Source organism: Canis lupus, assembly GCF_048164855.1.
Source record: "Canis lupus baileyi chromosome 16 unlocalized genomic scaffold, mCanLup2.hap1 SUPER_16_unloc_1, whole genome shotgun sequence".
NCBI lineage: Eukaryota > Metazoa > Chordata > Mammalia > Carnivora > Canidae > Canis > Canis lupus.
In genome coordinates, this window is record NW_027326424.1 from 125,819 (window position 1) to 148,091 (window position 22,273).

General features: G+C 36.1%; 1 long non-coding RNA gene across 3 annotated transcripts in view; it reads right to left on the bottom strand.

Annotated features, from left to right (window-relative positions):
* Positions 1 to 495: 495 nt before the first annotated feature.
* The window catches only part of LOC140629538 (uncharacterized), a 39,608-nt gene continuing 17,830 nt past the window's right edge, over positions 496 to 22,273 (bottom strand). Inside the window, exons 3-4 of one of the 3 annotated variants that reach the window (XR_012027399.1) lie at positions 13,035 to 13,174; positions 496 to 625 (exon numbers count right to left, since the gene is read on the bottom strand). This is a non-coding gene — a long non-coding RNA (uncharacterized lncRNA). Of the gene's footprint in view, positions 626 to 8,054; positions 8,279 to 10,270; positions 10,381 to 13,034; positions 13,175 to 22,273 lie in introns of those variants that run through there. The other 2 variants (XR_012027397.1, XR_012027398.1) reach the window with 2 other exon arrangements.

Consider the following 22,273-nt stretch of genomic DNA (forward strand, 5'->3'; position numbering starts at 1 on the left):
TTTAGAACACAAAACAAAGAGTTGCCTCGATAGTCAGAAAACAGTGAAGCATCTGTTCTTACCAGTGAAACCATCTATTTTCCTCCTAGTGCATATAAAACAAAATTAAAGACTTTTTGATCCCTTTTCATTTCAACCTGATAAGGTTTAAGGCTTGGAAAGAAAAATGCCCAGGACAATTTTTAGGACACATTGTCACAAATGTTCAAATGAATAAAAACAAACCTCAGAGTACTGTGTTGAGGAAAGTCGAATGAGATTATAGACCAGAATGAGGGGAATCACAATCACGCCTTTAATGTCATGTTTTGTTGAAAATATGTTGATGGAATCCTGATGGAAGGAAAGAACTGGCAGCTAATGGAGAGGAGAGGAAAACTATTTGTCCTGAATAGTTCCAGGGGCCACCCCATTCTCACTTACCACCATGGGGGAAAATGCAGACTAATAGACACTCATCTAAGCTGCTTTAGCTGGAACTCGATGATGGAAATTTCATAGAAGTGTTCTTTCATGAATATTACCTGTCTTTTCATTTACGGAAGAGGCCAGACATTCTGCTAAATAGTCTCTCCCTGGAATTTTAGAGTTTGGATGCTTGTCCTGGAAGCAGGAAACATCAAGCCTGATTAAAGTGAAAAAAAAAAAATCTGAACATATATTAACCAAATTTTGACTTTTATGTCTTACCCAGATAGTTCCATTTTAATCCATCCCATTCAAAAGCTAAAGAATCCTAAAAGATTTTATTTTATTTATTGGCCTGAGGGGAGTCCAATTTTCATTGTCTATTTTAGATGACATGAGAAATAGTCCCAAGAAGTAAAATGTGTTTAAATTTATTTTTAAAAGGTACTTACACTTCCAGAATTACTTCCAAAAATGCATCAGGCTTCTTTCATTTAGCATTTTAAAAGATAGTATGATATTTTAATTTGTGATCTGTGACTACCAGAGCTTTTTAGAAAAACAAACACAAGTCATGCCAGCATTTTTATCAACATGGCTCTTCATTTCAACAATCATTGATTTTTCAAACTTTAAAATTTCCCAACACATCCATAAAATACACTTTCTCTGGCATGAATCATGTTATTACTGTGATTCAGGAAGTTCTTTGCAGGACTAGCTAATGACACCCAACTTATAAAATGAAATGATATGCTACCTTCAACAATTGGTGTTAGGAAAAGAGAACACGATAAGTTTGTCATATGTAAACAGTAGTCTCAAAACATAGGTGACCATTATTTGGAGAGAGTAATCATTCCAAGAACTATAAAGATGGATGAGAACTAAAACCTTTCTGTCCATCCTTGGACAATCATTTTCCTAAATCCTTGAGAAAATTAGATGTTGAATGCTAAGAGGAGATTAATGTTTTAAAGGAATAGCTAACTTTGGATCCGAAAGTGATCTTAGAATTTTTTCACATGAGTCTGTAACTGTCCTGTACTTTTAAAAATTCAGCTACTAAAAGCTGGAGCGCCGGGGATCCCTGGGTGGCGCAGCGGTTTGGCGCCTGCCTTTGGCCCAGGGCGCAATCCTGGAGACCCGGGATCGAATCCCACGTCGGGCTCCCGGTGCATGGAGCCTGCTTCTCCCTCAGCCTGTGTCTCTGCTTCTCTCTCTCTCTCTCTCTGTGACTATCATAAATAAACAACAACAACAAAAAAAAATCTTTAAAAAAAATAAATAAAAAATAAAATAAAAGCTGGAGCACCTGGGTGGCTCAGTAGGTTAAGTATGCGCCTTTGGCTGAGGTCACACTCACAGGATCCTGGGATCAAGTCCCACATTGGGCTTCTATTCCTAGTTTGAGATCATAATTTAAAAAAATGTATTTTCTAAAAGAAAAAACAAAACAAAATAAACAAACAAAAAAGTAAACAAACAAAAATGTATTTTCTAATGCAAATCATCCACTTATTCTTGGGATAAACCCCAGTTGGTTTGATGTATACCTTTTTCTTTTCTTTTCTTTTCTTTTCTTTTCTTTTCTTTTCTTTCTTTTCTTTTCTTTTCCTTTTCTTTTTTAAGATTTTATTATTTATCCATGAGAGACACACAGAGAGAGAGGCAGAGACACAGGCAGAGAGAGAAGCAGGCTCCATGCAGGGAGCCTGACGTGGGACTCGATCCCAGGACTCCAGGATCACGCCCTGGGCTGAAGGCGGCACTAAACAGCTGAGCCACCTGGGCTGCCCAGATGTATACCTTTTTCATCTAATGTTACATTATAAGTTAATTTTTTTTAAATTTTGAATTTGTGTTTATGTATATGAATAACCTTTCTGCCAGATACATGTTTCTTTTCTCATTTTGCTTGTGTACTATTTAATGCAAAATAGTTTACATGTTATGATTATAAATCTATTAATATGATTCTTTTTGAGATTTGTTTTCAATGTAATGCTTATAATAAAGTCCTCAAATCCAGGGTTATGCATCCTAATATGTTATTTTTAAATACTTTGATGGTTTCATATTTCTTCTCAAGATTCACATCTGTGTTATGTATATTCGTTTTTAATAAGATATGATTATTGGATAGCCTCTCTATTCCCATCAAAGTGCAAGCCATATGATAATTTATCCTTATATATCTGGGTGTATTAGTTACCTATTACTTTATAATAAATTACTTCGAAACTTAATGGCTCAAAACAATGATAAATCTTTGCTGTCCCAGAGTTTCTATTGTTCAAGAATTTGAGTGCAGCTAACCTGAGTGATTCTGGCTTGGAGTCTTTAAAGAGGTTTACAGAGGTTACAGTCAACATGTTACCAGAGCTATCATCATCTCCAGGCTTGAACTGAGGTTGGAAGATTTACTTCCAAGATGGTTCATACAAATTGCTTGTAAGTAGCTTCTGACTGTTTCAAGAAGCCTCAGTTCTTTGTAATATGGACTTTTCCTTTGGGGTTTCTTGTATACCCTCAGAACATAGTAGTTGACTTCTCCCAAAGCAGGTGATGCAAAAGGGAATAAGACAAAAGGCACACTGCCTTTCATCAAAAGCCAAGTATATTTATTTCTACAATATCCTATTGTAGGGTAGGTCAGCACTATTCAATGTTTGAAGGGAAGAATAAGGACATGAATGAATATCAGGAGACAAGAAGTATCTAGGGGCTATCTTGGAGGCTGGCTACAATGTTGGATCTATTAATGAACTACCCATTCTTTACCATTAAATCGAATATCCCTTTGGGTTCCAAATGTACAGTAGTTTCTTATTTATTTATTTATTTAAAATATCTTATTTATTTATTCATGAGAAATACAGAGAGAGCAAGGCAGAGACACAGGTAGAGGGAGAAGCAGGCTCCACGCAGGGAGCCCGACGTGGGACTCGATCCGGGCTCTCCAGGATCACGCCCTGGGCTGAAGGCGGCGCTAAACCACTACGCCACTAAGGCTGCCCTGCAGTTTCTTATTTAATAGGATAATGCATCTCAATTTATTCCTCTGTTGTATTTTTTCAAATATTTATTTTCATAGGTGAATTTCAGAATTATTCTATCAATTTGAAAACAGATGAGGAGAATTTTTTATGAAGGCATAATTTATATATAATAAAATTCACATATCTTAAATAGATAGGGTTATTTAGTGGTATGACTGATGTATATTAAAATATAGAGAACTGTTTTCCAATCTATAATCAGAGTATGCCTTTCTATCTTTTTTCATTGTGTTCTGTCTTGTTCCTCAGTAGATATTTTTTCATTTGTTAAATTGAAATTTGTTACATTTATTCCTATTTTATACCTTGCTCCCATTGTGAGTGAGATTTTGTTCCCATTATTTTTCCAAATAATAATATTTATTATTATTCTGCAGAAAAGCTATGATAACTTTTAAAAAGTGTGTTAGTGTTTATGATCGTTGAAGATTTGTGCCTCTTAGGTTTTCAAAATAGACAACTCTATCATTTGCAAATTATGATAATCTCATTACCAGTGTTTTATTTTTAACTTTTGAGTAAATGTTAAGTTCTAATAAATTGATTAGTACGTTAGGAACAGTATTAAATACAAATGTTTACCATCAGCAACTACCTTGAGTTGTTTAATTAAGAGGGGACGATAATAATAGCAAACACTTATAGAGCACTTACTTTCCCATCAGGCATTTCTGTAAGTACTTTGCATATGTTAACACATTATTCCTGAGCCTAGCTTTATGAGATGATCACTCCCACCCCTACAGTGGAGATTCCGAGAAATGCAGTAATTTACCAAGGGTATGGATAGCCGAAACAGGAATTCAACCTTCATAATCTCATTCCTTTCTTGATTCCCTTAGCTCCTAGTTATGTCACCTTTAAAGAGTCTATCTCTGAAATCTTTAGAAAGGAACACAATTCTGGAATTAGAACTGAGTAGATGTGGTGTAAAGAAGCGAGAACTTACCCCAGCTTCATTACAGAGTTGATCCTCATCTCTAAGACAGCATCTTAGATCAAAAACTAAAGCTGGAGAGGACCACTGAGGCCAACCAGTCCCACCCTCTGTAGGTTACAGAGGAGGGAAAACAAGAAATCTACAGAAAACTCCTCTTCTGATGTTACCCAGGTACCTAATAGAAGCTACCAACCTATTAAAAACCGAGTAAAAGAAGATGGAATTATATAATTCATGCCTTTCTGCTGACATGTCATTAGATACTCCTCCCTTCTATTCACAGTGATAAATGACCAACAGGAATAGGTTGCAGAAGGAGAAATGTTTGAATCAATGTTCCTTGGATTCTTAGACTGGGCAGCACTGATACTCTTTGATGTTAAAATGGTGGCATACTCCATTTGTGTGAAAAGTAGGGGTGTTTTTCAAAGTTTGTCAATGTTTATTGCATTGTAAGCAACAGATACAAATGGAAACAAAACAAAACAAACAAACAAAAACCAGATCAACAAACACAAAACCTTAAATGCATCTGAAAAAAGGGCCTGGATTCGTTTAGATTTTTCAAACAGAACTAAGCCTGGTATTCCAGTTTTCAGGGGGTTCGGTGTCGGTTGTTTTCCTTTTAAACATATTTTCAAAAATTTTTCCTCTTTTTAAAAAGTGTTGTTGTTATCCTTTTATTTTATTTAATATTTTTGAGGAGGGGGACTTTTACCAGTCCTACTGGCAAGAACATGTTGTTCTTTCATAGACACATGGAAATTCTTATTTTCACTAACTTACTTTTTCTTTCCATGGAAGACTCTTTGGAAACGTAGCATCTCATTTGGAATAGCAGCGAGTGGTGAAAATCCGTTTTTAGCATTTTGCCCATCATTTCTGCAAGGCCAATATTCTACTCTGGAAAGATGGCACTAGCTATGTCCTCAAAAAGCAGTCCATATTCCTTAAAATAGTTCTAGGTTACCAGTCTCAAGTTACTCTTTATTCTTACAAGATGGAAAGGGTTAATGATTTGTCTCTGTTTTCCTGGAGAGTCTTTCCAATTCCATTTCCAGGTGTCCATAACTGGCCCTTCACAAACAAAATACTGCAACAGCTACTGGTCTTCCATAATCTGTTTCTCTCTTTACTTGTAATATGGATTATAAATTCAGTAAGAAATCTATCACTAATCTCATTAGCAACAAATGGAAAATGGTCAGATGACGCACAGTTTTGAGAGCTTCGGTGCATAAATTAGATCTAGTACGTCAATTGATTGGAATATTCTGACCTTTTCCCCTTTAAAAAAGTATATTAGGGAAAAATAGGTTTGGATGACATTCTATGTTTAAAATATTCTGCATTAACAATTTAGGCAACTTCTTTGGTAAAAAGAATGGAAAGTTGGCAGCGAACACCAATGCATATACTACAAACCATGGCAAAATACCCAAGGTCTATTTTACACATTGTCTACGTATGGACATGCAGTATGTTACCGAGATGGTTTCACGAAATGCCCAACAGGAGAGGAAATGTATGTTTTTTTAAGTGACAAGTAATAAGTCATTCTCTGCATATATTATGAAAAAGAACCTTAGAAGCTGGATACTGTTGTTTTTGTGTGTGTAAAAGTCTGTTTGATCCATATAGAACTGTGGTACATACTCATGCATTTTTTTTGTTGTTGTTAAAAGTTTACTTCCAAATGAACAAAAGTAAACCACAGAATTGAAAATTAACGGGAAAATTAGAATTATGTAGGCAATTGATCCCTTCTTTCAAGTGTAAAAATCTTTTGAACCACATCGTTTAGTCTTTTAAAAATACGCACATAGTGTCTGCATGTGTGTGTAGATTTTAGCTAACATCTTCATATTTTCAAAAGTAGGGACTTATCTTTGACTTGGAAAGAATCTGTTAAGCAACAAATACAATTAGACAATGCGTCGTCTTAAATCCGTTATAAATGCACAATTATAAATGCGCGTGTATTTAATCTATTTGAGACTTTGTTGGTATGTCAAACCCTTAATAATATTCACTTTGTTTCAATTACTTGTTAGGAGTCCTATATTTTCTGAAAAAGATAGCCCTTTGTTAATATTCAGTTGAAGATGTGATGAAGAGTCTCTCTATGGGCCAATTGCAGACCCTTCGTATAATGATCCCTTTTGCTAGGCAGTGTGACACAGCAAAACAAATACTTCCAGTGTTACATATAAATGTATATTTCATTTTCCATTGAAGTTAATATGCATGTAGCTGTTATCCCTAGTCTGAAATAATCTGTAACACACCCTCATACAGAGTACATACAGAAGTACAGAGTGCAAAAGAAATATGGAGATACATGAATGGAGGTACAGTGAAAATAATGCCCTTTTCCTATGCTTTGGAGGATGGCTGACAAACAAACAAAATGCTATCAGTGTCCCTAATTCTATAAACATAACTGGCAAGATGCAAGTGCTAACCTCAGAAGTGGCATCCAGTTTATAGGGGATGGGAATAGTGAAAAAGTTCTTAACTTCCTAACATAGCATCAATAAATTAGAAAAATCAAGTAAATCAAGTAGCGAATTCAATCTTCTACCTATACAAAATTTTATTTTATATTCCAAGATGCTTTTACATATGTTGGTTATTTTGTATCTGCTTTCTTAGATAGGTAATATGGGTATGATCAACATCCCAGGTATGAGGTAGTGTAAGGGATAGAGACATAAAGTAGAAAAATGTAACAATAGCAAGCTGACTATTCTAACAACCCTGTGGCATTGACAGGGCAGGTAATATTTCTGGTCTTAGGAGAAGAAAATGGAGGTGGTGTGTACATCCACGTTTCATGGCAATAGGTGGCCAGGCTACGATGTAGTCTTCTTGGGGCCAACTGAATTTCCATTCTTCCAGGGCTTACCCAAATTCCATTCCATGTTTTTCTAAAAGTGTGGAATTTATGTTAACCAGAGATAAATTGGTTTTTCCTCAGGATCTTTCAGAATCTCAATGTGCTTAAGAATCTCCAAGAGGGGCGCCTGGGTGGCTCAGTCAGTTAAGTGTCTGCCTTCAGCTGAGGTTATGATCTTAGGGTCCTGGGATGAAGCCCAGGCTCAGTGGGCAGTCTGCCTCTCCCTTTCCCACTGCTCTCCCCCCACCACCCCACCCATGCTTTATCTTTCTCTCCCAAATAAATAAATACAATATTTTTTTAAAAATTCTACAAAAGAAGTACTTATCATGAAATATTTTCAAAATTTTGAGATCTTGAAATTTTTCCCTTTCCATTTTCATCCTCCTATTAAAATCTTCTGGAACCATTGTTTAGCAAAATATGGTTTGAGAAACATACATAGCACTCTACTTTTGTAAGTAAAAATAGAATATTTTTCCTTTAAAGTATTTGGTTAAGGTTTAGGAAAAGTAGTACCTGATGTGCTGAAAGCAAAGAATGATACCCCAATGGCACTGTTCCCACTTGTTCCTGGGCAGTGGTTCCCTGGGGAATCATGAGGGTCCTTTGGAGTTACCCATTGCTTAGCAGACCAACTCTAAAGTCCAGAGAAACTCCTCTCTTGTCGAGATGATGATATGATGATGGTCGCATTTCTGTATTAGTTTCCTAGCACGGCCAAGACAAAGAACCATAAACATGGTGATTTAAAACAACAGCAGTTTATTCACTCAACTTCCAGCGTCTAGAGGTCTGAAATCAAGGTGTAGTCAGTCCATGGCTCTAGAAAGGAATCCTCCTTGCCTTTTCCTAGCTTATGGTAGCTCCTGGGAATTCTTGGCATTCCTTGGTGTGTAGCTATATCCCTCCGTTCTCTGCCTATATCTTCACATGGTCTTCTTTCTCTCTGTATCCTCTCTTCTTCTTCTAAAAACATTAGTCACTGGATTGAGGATCAGTTCTAATCAAGTACAAGTCATCTGAACCTAATCACACCTGCCAAGACCCTGTTTTCAAACGAGGTTACATTCTGAAGTTCTGAGCAGACATACATCTCGAGGGAACACTGCTTAACCCATCACGCCTGCCAAAGCTTTTAATTGGAAGGAAAGTTTCATCTACTAAAAAATAAAGCTTAAAAATTTTAGGTTTGAAAAAAAAAGTAAAAAAAAAATAAATAAAAAATAAAAAAAATTTTAGGTTTGGAAAGAGGAGCAGTAGTAACCTCTTACATTATCATGCAGCAGAATGAAAACAAAGATTCAAAGAACCAGATAAAGAAATAGAAGAGACATCATTGATTATAATTTGATCCCTATTTTGCATAAAAGTGCACAGAGAAATGTAAATGCATATGCTTTTTGTTTTTATATAGTTGGATTATTATAACATACATACCTCTATTTTTACCTTGAATTTCTCACTCAAATATTATGACAACTTTACCGTGACAATTGATATAAATCTACAAAATTTGCTTAGCTTCATTTTTAAATTTATTTATTTCAAAATGTTCTTAAGGTTTTTTTTTGAGGGTAAAAGGAGCAGGGGGAGACGGAGAGAGAGAATATTAAGCAGGCTCCAAGCCCACTGTGGGGCCCATTGTGGGGCTGGATCTCACCCCCCTTGACTTCATGACCTGAGCCAAAATTGAGAGTTAGACGCTTCACCAACTAAGTCAACACAGGTGTCCCAAAGTATTCTTAATTTAATAGAAGTGCCATGATCTTTATTTTTATGTAGCTATTATTCACCTCATTTTTACTAGTGTTGTATAGAAGCAATCTGTATCCAAGTGAGGGCTTGCAAAAAACGAAGGATGTCTCCCTTCTCTCTCACCTCCTTCCTGACCATTTGCTTCAGTCTCTCATCCTCTGTAGAAGCAACCACAGTGAAAGATTCTTTTTCTTTTTCTCTTTTTAAAAATATCTTGGTGATTATCCCATGACTTTAGGTGGTATACCTTTATTTCATGATTTTGTGGAATTTTAGCCAGCCAATGTTGGCTTCATTTAATAATCTCTTCTGAATGGCAAGATAAAGGTCATCTTAGTCCACTGGAGAAAAGCTGCTAATTCCAAACAAAATAAGCTGCATACATCACCATGTCAAATGAGACAAAATCCTCTTTGAAAGGTACATTTCTAATGTAGAAAGAAACAAATCAACCTTACTTTTAACCACCCAAGCAGTTAAAAGGAAGGATAAGCTGTGAATTATACATTAAATGTTGTGGATAAACTTTCTAGATGGGTTTATGCACAGGACTCGTGTGAATGAGAGGAAACAGAATCAAGCTTTTAAAAAACACGATACAAGTGCCATTCTCAGATTGTGTTTGGCTTCCAGAACCTGGATAACAATTACACTGTGGCAGACTATAAGTGCTATCAATCTCAACTCTATTTCAAGTTTAAACTTTCAGCCAAACATGGCAAAGCATAAATGTAATTGCTTTCCAAGCCTTAAACCTTATCGGGTTGAAATGAGAAAGGGGACAAAAAGTCTTTAATTTTGTTTTATATACACTAGGAGGAAAATAGAAATCTTTCATCTGAAATCATTCTGACATTTTGACAATGTATAAAGTGAGGTCTTCAGATGCATGATTGGAGTCCTTTTCAGTAAATTGAAGGTTTACACATGTTCAAATGGCCGAGAGTCTCAGCAATTCTCTTGGTCACTTGGATTTTCATTGTACTCTGATGACCAGAAACCAAGCTTTCCACTATGCTTAAAGAACTTAGGCAGCTGAATTTCCTTGAAATTTCTAGATGTCTTTTCTTTTTCTTTTCTTTTCTTTTCTTTTCTTTTTTTCTTTTCTTTTCTTTCTTTTCTCTTCCTTTTCTTTTCTTTTCTTTTTTTCCTTTTCTTTCTTTTCTTTTTTCTTTTCTTTTCTTTTTCTTTTTTTCTTTTCTTTTCTTTTTTCTTTTTTAACACCAACTACAACAGAAGCTTTTCACAGCCATTCTAACCTCTTTATTTGGACCTGCCTGGGGGAGAAGCTTTACATCTTGAGAATGTCTAGTCTGGGTTTGAGCAAGAAGGAAGAAAAAGATAAATCAGAACAGGATGCTACCCATTCCTTAGGTGAAGAAGACTCTCAGATTTAAAAAATAACAACAGCAATAACAACTTAATATTGCAGACCATGGGGCATCTGGGTGGCTCAGTGGTTGAGCATCTGCCTCTAGCTCAGGTCCTGGGATCGAGTCCTGCATTGGGCTCCTCACAGGGAGCCCACTCCCCCTTCTGCCTATGTCTCTGCTTCTCTCTCTGTGTGTCTCTCATGAATAAATAAATAGCATCTTCAAAAAAAATTTGCAGAACACAATAGTTTAAAGCCAATATTTTAAATAAAGCTTTTTCATTATATTTATTTTCCTGCCCTACAACATTGTATAGCTGTTGTATAGCCATGTTTTTTGTTTTCATTTTGTTTCTTCCTATGATTTCTTCCTCTACTTTAATTGTTAAGAATTTCCATGTCAGGGAAAACCACCCAGGCCTTGGAAATAGGTGAGTAGTTTTCACTGATTTGCCATTGAATTTGGCTATATCACAACTTTGAACTTTGAATGTAAATGTTTCCTGTTCGCTGCAATGTAAATTATTTTTGTTTATTTGAGAATATACATTTCTGTGGGTCAAATTCTCATTGGAACTACTTGTAACATCTTACTGGATTCCTCATTAATTAATAAGTTGAATAAAATATTTGATATGTGTTTACTGAATGTAAGTCACAGTTCTGAGTTTTGGAAAACATTTGTACTTTGACAGTTGTCACTCATGGAGGCTCCGTATGTCTCGAAGATTAGAAGTTATTTTATAAGCAGTCCATTCCAAGACATATAAATCATACAAAATTGAACTTCTTACTCATAGTTGGGACTCAGAAATTCTAGTCCTTCAAGAAAATAGTAGTCTAACAGAGGTTATATTTGGAAGCCATGCAAATCTCAATTTCACGTCTCTAGGGAAAATGCAAAAGGGAAGGGAATGCCTTCCTAATGCACAGCTAGACTTAAATACCATCTATTTTTCTTTTTTTTTTAAGATTTTTTTCACCCATTCATTTGAGAGAGAGAGAAAAAAACACAAGTGGGGGGTGGGGAGAGGCAAAGGGAAAGGGAAAAACAGACTCCCTGCTGAGCAGGGAGCCTGATGCAAGGCTCTATCCCAGGACCCCAGGATCATGATCTGAGCCAAAGGCAGACACTTAAATGACTGAGCCACCCAGGTGCCCCTCTTCTATTTTTCTATGTCTGCTACAAGAGTAAGATATCTGCCCCGTATTCCAGAATGGGGACCCCTGCTAATATACTCAATACTAAGAATGTATGGAAGTTGCAAGAAACCACCACTGATTCCTCCTCACCATGGATCAATATGCATGCTGCCGAGAACACCAAGTCCCATCATACCTGCGAAAGGCATTGTGTCCTGGAATTTGCATTGAGACTTCCCACTGGGAATGGTGAGTTACTTTGTACCTCTAGATGAGAGGGAACTACTCAATCTCCACTGGGACCCCATTGTCCTGCCACAAGCTGGACCTATTGAAATGCACTATATCAGGAATAGAACATGCACCATTGAAAGAGAAGAGAAGGTAGAAGGGTTCTGGACTGAATATCTGGCTCCAAGTCCATCTCCTCACATCTGACATTGCTGCTTCCTGCAGCCAACATGCAACATGTATGGTATTTACAACCCAGTCAAGTTCCTAGAGTTGCCAACCACCCTCTCCTTGAGACTAGATGGGCATATTCTCTTTTCTTCTGCTAAGGTTGCTGCTGTCTTTATTCCTTCCATTGACTTGGTGGACATTATAGCACACATAGAAGCCATTACCAAATTCACCCAACAAGTCTTAAATAATAGTTGACAAAGTCTGTCCTTACTGAACTCTGAAATATCTCTAATGGGAAAAGTTGTCCTTCAAAATAGAAGAGCCTTGGACATTATTGCTTCTCAAAAAGTTACCTGTGCCAGTATCCAATGGTGTATATTCATACCTGATAAGTTCACTACTGTATCATCTTTAGTAAATCACATGAGGTTGCGAGTGAATGCCCTGAGGGATCTGACCCCCAGCCTAGGGGGCTTAATAAATCAGTGGTTTGGATTATGGAGCTCTTGGAGGAAAAAAAAATTGGTACTTATTTTGAATCATTACGAGAATCATTCTCGTAAGCCGTGTTTTCTTTTGCATGTGTCTCTAATGTTACTGTGGCGTCTGCCGCAATGCAGCCAGACGGCCACCAAATGAGCCACCCCCATGCTGACAAAACTGCTTGCTGATTGCTCAGGGCACATTGTGGAAATGGGATGCTGCATAAGAGATTCTAGGAGCCAGTCACCAGGAGTGTTGAAGGAGGTCATGGAGAGGACATGACCACATGTGACCCAGGAGCTGGGCTTGGGCCACTGGAGGTTCCTCACCCCTCCCTGTCCTTGAAATGTACAATGTATATTCCACCCTCTGGGATGACAGTGGGAACCGGTTCCAAGGACACAGCCTTGAGAAAGATGGTATGCATGATGGAGCCTCTTTAAGGCCTTTGTAGAAACACTGAAGATTATGGTGTTGGGTGTGGAGATCTACTCCTTTGGCAGCACCAGAGACAAGTCTCATAAGTCAACTCCCCTTTGCTTCTTGAACCCACCACCTGCCCACCTGGAGTGGCCTGTCTGTGTTTCCCATCTCTCCTGGCTCTCCGTGTGTGGGGCCAGTTTGTGAATCAACACTATGTCTTCTTGCCTCTTCCTCTTTCTTCTTCTCCTCTTCCTCCTCCTCCTCCTTCTCTGGGTTCAAGCCTGAGGAATGGTAGCAGGACAGTTTAGAATTCAAGAACCAGATCCAGGATCCCACGTTCTAGGCCCAACTTGCAAACTTAGAAGCTGTGAGCCTTTAAAAAAGCTGCTTCATCATCCTCTGCCTCAGTTTCCTCTTTGGTAAAAAGGGGATTGTCATCATCATCATAATCGTTGTCCTGTCAGGAGGATTTAATCAGCTGATAAACCTAAGTGCACTTTGATTGTGCACTTGATCTATTGAATTTTGAGGGGGAGCTATGGCTTAAGGCCCTTCTACTAATAAGAACAGATGGGAATATATTTTTTTAGAGATTTTTATTTATTTATTTGGCAGAGAGAAAGGGAGAGAAGCACAAGCTGAGGGAGTGGCAGGCAGAGGAAGAGGGAGAAGCTGATGTGGGGCTTGATCCCAAGACCCCAGGATCATGACCCAAGCCAAAGGCAGATGCTTCACCCACTGAGCCACACAGACACCCCTGGACAGGAATATATTTATTTAAATTACCTTCTAATGTTAAATCTCTGAATATCTGACTTTATGAGGCATCTTCCACATTCATCAATATTATTACTGACTCCAGAATAAAATTTTGGAAGATTTTCTCCTTATCTTTGGCTCTTCTTGAGTCTTGCACTCTGGCTTTGGTTCTTTAATTTATATTTAAAATAAAGTTTTAGTCATGTTAGTCCCTCTCATTTCAAATGTTCACTATTAACTTCTCTGGGAGTACTTTGCTATTTTTCCACTTTTTTCACTGTGCTCCCAGAAACCTTTGCACTTTCTTGACTCAAGCAGATATCACCTTTGTTACCATTGTTTTGCTGCATCCTCAATACATTTTATCCTTGTTTGCTAGGGTGGGGACTTTGGTTGCTCATCTTTTTGTCCTTGTGAGGCCTTAACAAAAATATCTGGCATGTTGCGTGTACTAAATACACGTTAGCAGATTGGATACATAGAGGAAAAAGTGGATAAAAGTGTTGTTGAATCAGTATGATTTTTGTTCTTTATCGCCTATGAAAATTCCAACCTGGGTTACCTGAGTGGCTCAGTGGTTTAGCACCACCTTCAGCCCAGGGCATGATCCTGGACACCTGGGATCAAGTCCCACATCCGGCTTCCTAAGTGGAGCCTGCTTCTCTCTCTGCCTATGTCTCTGCCTCTCTCTCTGTATTTTTTCATGAATGAATAAATAAGATCTGAAAGAAGAAAGAAAGAAAGAAAGAAAGAAAGAAAGAAAGAAAGAAAGAAAGAAAGAAAGAAAGAAAGAAAAGAAAAGGAAGTTCCACTCTTTCTATCCTCTCTTTGATGTCTTGTTAGAGTTTCACCTGGTGAATGAAGCCCTCCTTGATTATCCCAGACTTGGGAATATTTTTTTTTTCCCTAAAAATTGCTCCAGGATTAGAATCCTACTACTACTACTGCTGCTGCTACTACTACTACTACTACTACTACTACCACTACTACTTATTCCCCTTCTCCTCCTTCTTCCTCTCTTCATCTTTTATTATTGTTATTATAATTATTATTTAATAATTATCTTTTTTGAATTGCTACAAAGTCTTGGGGTAAGGACAATGTAATACAATCTGGTATCACCTTCAGGTCCTCACACAGCATTAGATTCATGTTAGATGCCTAGTACATTCAAGATTAGTGAAGGCTGCTGTGCTTTTCCCAAAAATTCACTGGGGGCAAGGAGCCCCCCTGAAACTGAGAAGGCAAGAACCCAAAGACCCTCCAGGGAGTCTGTGGTTGAATGAACCTGTTTGGGCTTCAGAACAGACAAATGAGCGGCTGGCCAGCTCTACTCCCATTCTGAGTTTCCAAGTTGTATGCAACAAGGACTATAAATAACTAAATTCTTAGAAAAGACAGAGGAAGAGGGACAGGAAAACACTGCCGAAGCAGGGGAAGCAGGGACATACAGGCGCTGAGAGCAGCTCAAAACAGAGCCTTGAGACATAACGCAGGTGCCTTGAAACAAGTGACTGTGGATGGAAACAGATGTGTACCAAGCCTCGCTGAGTAAGAAAGAGAAAGTGCCCTTGGGCTGTAGTAACTCTCGTTTTGCAGGATTGTCGCACTTTTGAAAAGCCTTTGAACAAGTATACCTAAATGGCGTAAAAACAAAATGACACCCAGGGATAAAGGTTGGGAAGCATCTGGCAGCAGCTTCAAGTTCTGCTAGCCGGGCCTCTTTTCCTTCCTTGGGTTTTGATTGTTTTGCTTTCAACCAAGGAATAAGAAAGAATAGCAGGCAAGTTTCCAGGGTTTGGAAAATTGTAGGACACCCCCATTACTATTAATTGCAATATACTTTCTACATTCCTTTTTTAAGAGAAGTGTTGGATTAGGAAATGTACAGGCTCATCAACCAAAGACAGAATGCTGGCTACTATTCGGACCTCACAGGAGATTTTTGGAAAAAAAAAACCTGGAATGGTGAATGGAAAAAGGACAATCTAAGAGCAAGGCCCACCATTGAAAAGCAATCCGCAGGCACGTTTGATTCTGAAATCCCATCTCAGGTCTTTAAACTTGGAAAAAAATGTGTTTTCTTTAACTCTTGGACTGTGTCAATCATTTGTAAGACATCAGAAATTAATTAACCTTTATATTTTCAGATTTTTCTGAAATTATGAGAAGAGAACTGAATAAAATAACAACAGTCCTGATATCTGGCAGAGGATAAAACGTGGCTTTAAGAACCTTAAGATCCTTTTAAAAAAAATGCCGACATTAAAACAAAAGCTAGATGAGGGTCGAGACACGATCTCTCAGAGATAAACAATTTCATGGATTTGATTGCTCTACTGTTCATCATTTTCTGGAGTTGTGCTTATAATGTAATGATACCATGATAGCGTAAAACCATGTCAGCTTTGCAACAAGATATGATTTTAAGTTAAAAATGAAATTGTTTCATGTTTTGGTTCTTCATTTGGCACAAATGGCACTGTACCTAAATTCAAAGGACTGATTTCATGTTTCAGTATATTTATCACTCAGTACCCATTGGTGCTACTGTTATGTAATTGGAGTAGACTTGTAGACAAGCATTCCTTCCAACCATTATAAGATTTCTTATGCAATGATGCTGAGTTGGTTAGAAATGTAAAGTTTCAACATCATCACCATCACGATTATAATTACTTTCTTTCAAAAGTTAAGAGCAGCTCAATATGAAAAGAACATTCATGAAATAACTCTGAGAAAGCTGAAGTCGTTGCTTTGGGTCCCACTTTGGATGTTTCTTATTTGAGATGCTGGCTGTAAAGGTATATTTTTCGGTTGTTATTATTTCTGTTTATTCCTTTGCAATTTCATATACAGGAAGGCTGAGGTCCAGTGACCTCTTCACCTACTCTTAAAATAGCTTCTTTATATTGCTTTCAAAGTAAGAAGTAATAAGACTAACATAATGGGAAAAAGGATGTGCTGTGGGGCCAGACAAACCTGGAAGCAAAGCCTAGCTCTGTCTTTTAACAACTGTATCACCTCTCTGAACCCTTTGTTTGTTCATCCATGAAATTAAGATATTAGGACTGACCCTGCCTCTGATGTTTCAAGGATTTAAAACAATGTAGGTAGGTCTTTAGTAAATATTGGCTAGTGTGAAACAGTATCTCATTTGTTTTGCTCTAACAGTTGACAGATTAGGTAGGTCTACTGTCCCAGATGACTCCTTTATGACTATGCCCTATTTAGAGCCTCCTTGCAGATAAAGTCATGAAACATTATTTTCTTACAGATGGATTTCCTCTAGAGATGTATGGATATGCCTTCCTACACACTGGTACCTTCAACTGCTGATGGAAGGAAAGGTCAGTCTCATTTTATTAAAACAATAAAAATAATGTAATTTAGAAACAATTTGTGCTTTCTTCCACCTCTCTCTCCCCAGAAGAGATGAAAACTTTGCCAAACTGGTGGTATCATTCACAAATCATGATTGTGGGATGGAGAGAGCTCTCCAGAAGACATTTTCCAAACAGTGGAATTGCTTGTATTATTTTCAAAATGAAACACAAGATCTGCACTATTCTAGCAAATTTATTTTTGGATAGAAATATTTAACCCATTAATTGAATGGATAGTATTGACCTTTGCATAAACCTGATGAAAAATTATGCTGCGTGCTTGAATTCTCATGTAGAAAATGAGGCAAAGGGATCATTTAAATCTAACCTTGCATTGTACGTGAGCAAACTTCAGTAAGAAGAACTATGTGTATCTAAAGTAATATAATGTAATGCATTTTATAGCATATACTATGTGGATCTTAAAAAATGAAAGTATTGAGAATTGCCCAACAACTATAAATACTTGTAGGATTATCTCAAAGAAATAGCAACATTCCCCCCTGCCTCAATTTAACGATAAGAAGTTAATTGGCGGCAGATGTCACCCTCAACAAGCATAACTGATTTGTTTTTTTTTTTATTTGACTTTTAATGATTCAAATAAGAATGAAAGTACAATTGTCTCTCTTTAATTCACATTGCTCTGAAATGTTCATAGACAGGTATATTGCCATTGTAACGCAGTTAATTCAAGTGTTTGTTTTTTGTTCTATTACCATACTGTTTTGATTACTATAGTTTTATACTGTATCTTGAAATCTGGCATTGTGATAACTCCAGCTTTGTTCTTCTTTCTCAAGATTGCTTTGGCTAATAGGGGTCTTTTGTGGTTCCATACAAGTTTCAGTATTATATGCTCTCATTCTGTGAAAAATGCTATTGACATTTTGATAGGGATTGTTTCTAACCTGTAGATCGCTTTGGGCAGTATGAACACTTAACAATATTAATTCTTCCATTTCACGAGCATGGGATAGCTTACTATTTGTGCTGCTTTCAATTTCTTTTATCAATGTTTTATAATTTCAAGAGTAAGTATTTCAGCTCCTTGGTGAAGTCTGTTCCTAGATATTTTATTCTTTTTGGTGCATTTGTGAATGGAATTGTTTTAGTAATTTCTCACTCTGCTACTTTGTTATTAGTGTATAGAAACATAACTGATTTCTGAGTATTAACTTTTTATCCTCCAACTTTACTGAATTCACTTGGAACTTCTAATTTTTTGGTTGAGTCTGTGGGGTTTTCTATGTATAGTATCATGCCTTCTGCACATAAGTGACAGTGTAATTCTTAGAACTGGTATAGCCTATTGAATGCCCCCCACAAACTAAGATCACAGCTGGAAAAAATTAGAAGCAACTTAATTGCAGGGAGATGCCTGGAAATACTTGAAGTGAAATGGGTTCATAAACAAAAGAGGTAAATTATTTTATTGGGTAAACAAAAAGTGTCTTTGAAACCTATGTTGCCAAAAAACCATAAGTTCGTTTACCTATTCATTTTGCTTAACATAGGTTTTTTTTTTTTTAATGATAAGTAATTTGAAGGCCTGAAGCAGACATGCTATTTAACTATTTTTTAAATGTGGTCCAGAAAAGGAGAAATCAAATGATGATTGTATCATGGTTAAATGAAAAACATGCATAAAAGAAAGGTAGTGGAGGAGAAGAGTAAGTTCACTAGAGCATACAATTTATTTGAATATGTCTTTCTGAGTTTATGACTTTATGAATGGTGCAAATGGGAAAGATTACCATTTGAAGTGTCCATGCTAGTTCTCAGTATAAAGGAACCTGTTCCATAAGAGACTCTTCTCTTGTATACAGATTTGTATGTTCTTTCTTATTAGGTCACAATATGTTGTGCTTTAGTATGGCTGATGCTCTTACTGTGTGTACAAAATACACGGTACAAAAATCTAAACCTTCACTTTGAACCTGATTCTCTCTGTTGTCTCAGGTTTAGCATTAAGACTCCTTGGCATAAATCTTCAAAATGGAAATAATCATGTATCCATAAGACCTAGGGCCTATTCAAAAGAAAAATGATACTCTTTAGTGCCACAGACCAGGACCATCACTGAGAAAGCAATCCCCGTCACTGCTTCAAATGTTTCCTTTTTTAATAAATTATGTTTTTCCTTCATAACATTTGGATGTGTTTTTCATTTTGCTCTATGGACACTAATATTTTATAAGTTTTTTCCCACTTCTAAATTCTGGACACATGATCATCATTCTTCTTGACTACTGAGGACATTTTCTTGAAGCCATTTATAGATACAAACACTTCCTCCCAGACTTCATATAGACTTCACTCCATGATAATAATGTCTTTTGAGCAATTGAATGCAAGGACTCCTAGATGTAATGTGGAAGGCAGAAAGGAAATTCACCGTGGATGGAAAAGAAAATGAACCACCAGAGACAAGATAAATGCGTACAATAAATATAATATTGTACCCCAGGGGATGAGAGAGTCACTGTACCTAATGGCTACAGAATATGGTTAAGCCATAAAGATAACATAAAATAAAATAGTACACTATTCCCAGTTGCCACTCTTCCAAATGTTGCCATAAACCTAGCAGTACCACCGGAAAAATTAACAGACATTTCCATGATGCATGGACCACCAACGAGGCTCAAAGAGATATGACTCAATTGTAGTTTTCTGGTTTATCTTTTAAAAGCAGTTTGCATAGGAATGTAAAGTAAAGACCAGCTTCAATTTCCAAAAGAAACCTAAACTGTACATAATTTATAAATTCACATAAAGGGGTGTGTATATACCACTATTAAGGCCCAGGTTGGCATTATTAAGGAATTATACAATTATGAAGAAATAATTATAAGTAATGAGTAATTATTGAGGCTGTTATTAAGGAATAATGACAAAATTCATGAATCTTAGGGATAATTACCTATTTTAAAGAAATTATAGTTTCCAAATATAATGTATATATTATTTTTTAAACTTTTAGAATTATGAAATACAATGAACAAATAGTGCATAAACATAAAATAGTGTCTTATTCAGCTGAATGAAGTGTAATAAAAAAAACACCTGGGTTTTTTATGCCTAAGTCAAGAAACAGAATGTTGATACATCCCAGAAGCTCTTCTCTATCATAGACTGCTCCCTTTCCCCTAGTGACAACTACTTTTCCAAATTTTTTATAGCTTTATGGAGGTATAATTGTCTGCACATATTTAAAGTCTGCAATGTGATAAATTTTGCTTTATTTAGATGCTTGTAAATCAGTTATCATAATAGAGTCACTGAGCATATGTGTTAGCCCCTCAAATTTTCCTGTACCCCTTTACAATTCTTCTTTACATTTTCTATTGCACGCCCATCCCTAGGTATCCAATCTTTTTTTTTTCTGTTCCTATATTTTAGTTTGAATTTTCCTATAATTTTCCAGAGATGGAATCATACAGTTGTATTCTTTGTCTTTCTGCTTTTCCTCTGTACATTTGTTTTGAGACTCAGCCATCTTGTGATGTTTATTAATAACTCATTGTTTTGTATTACTAATAGCCCATGATATATATAATGTTAAGATATAATAGTATGTAATTATATAATATAGAAATAATAATATTACTTATATTGTATATATTATTTTATAACAATATATTATAATAGAACATTATGTATAGAAAACAATTATTTTATCCACTTTCCTGTTGATGGACAAATACATTTTTGTCAGTCTGGTATCCTTTCACATACAGGAGCATCAACCTTCTGTGAACATTCCTGTACATGTTTTTATATGGGTACATGCTTTCCCTTAAAATACCAAGGAGTAGAATGGCTGGGTTATACTGTAGATTTATTTTTAAATGTTTAGATAACTGCCAAATGATTTTTCCAAAGTGGTTCTATCTGTTTACATTCCCACCAGCAGTACATGAGAGTTTCAATTATTCCACATCTTTGTCAAAACTACGTATGGTCTGTCTTTGAATTTTAGCAATTCTATTTAGTAGGAAGTGATATTCCATTGTGTTTTTAAAATTCATTTTCTAAATGACTAATAATGTTGAGCCAATTTTCATGTGTCTATTCCTCATCTGTGTATCTTCTTTGGTAAGGTGCTTGCTAAATTCTTTATTCTTAAAAAAAAATCCATTGTTTGCTTTTGCATTTTCAAGTTGTAAAAATTCTTTATATACAAGTCTCTTATCAGATATATTATTTGCAAAAATCTTCTGCTAATCTATGGTCATGCTATCCCCTTCACAATGTCTTATGAAGAACAGAGATTTTTAATTTTGATAAAATATGATTTATCAATTTTTGTGGTTCATGCTTTCTGGGTTGAGTCTAAGGAATTTTTACACAGCCAATTTTAACAAGCCATTTTTCCCCTTAAGTATTCTTTAAGAAATGCTATAGCTTTACATTTTACATTTAGGTCCATGATCCACTTTCTGTTTATTTTTGTATATGGCACAAGCATGGCTCAAAGTTCCTTTTTTTTCCATATAGGTATCCAATTGTTCCAACAGTATTTATAGAGAATTTTAAATAGCCTTCGCTCAATAACTTCTAAAATAACTAGAGAGACAATTAGTAAACATATAGAGACTATGTAGATAATATACTTTAAATCAAAATAAAATAGTGTGGGTGACAGAGAATTGTGATTTTTAGCATTTTAGAAGTGAAAAAGAGATAGACTAGGAAATTTTATTCTTTGTTTCCTTTCCAACAGCTCTGGGCCCATTGGAAATCTGTCTTCCTCCCTAGTGTAATGCCTAGGAAATTATTCTGTCTCAATATCCTGAGTGCCCAATTGCCTATTATCAGTATGATGAAGGTTTTGGATTCTTGGAAACAGTCAAATGCAATATTTCACTATGTAATTAATTTCTGGTGGGAGTTTTCCACCAGATGTTGACAATGTTTCTATTATGCATTCAGAATATTTGGGATAAAAATGAAAATTTTCTCCCAATCAAGAAAAATTATATATATATATATAGAAAGAGAGAATTATGAATTTTATATATATAATAAATTTATGTATATATATACATTTTATATATATATATATATATATATATATATATATATATATATATATATAATGATGAACATCATAGATTATGAGGACCAGTAGTTTAGCTGGGAACAAATACTGTATCAGGCAAAATTCAGATTCTAGGCTATTTATGATGATCCAAGATGCCAATGATGACATTAATAAATTACCTTTGG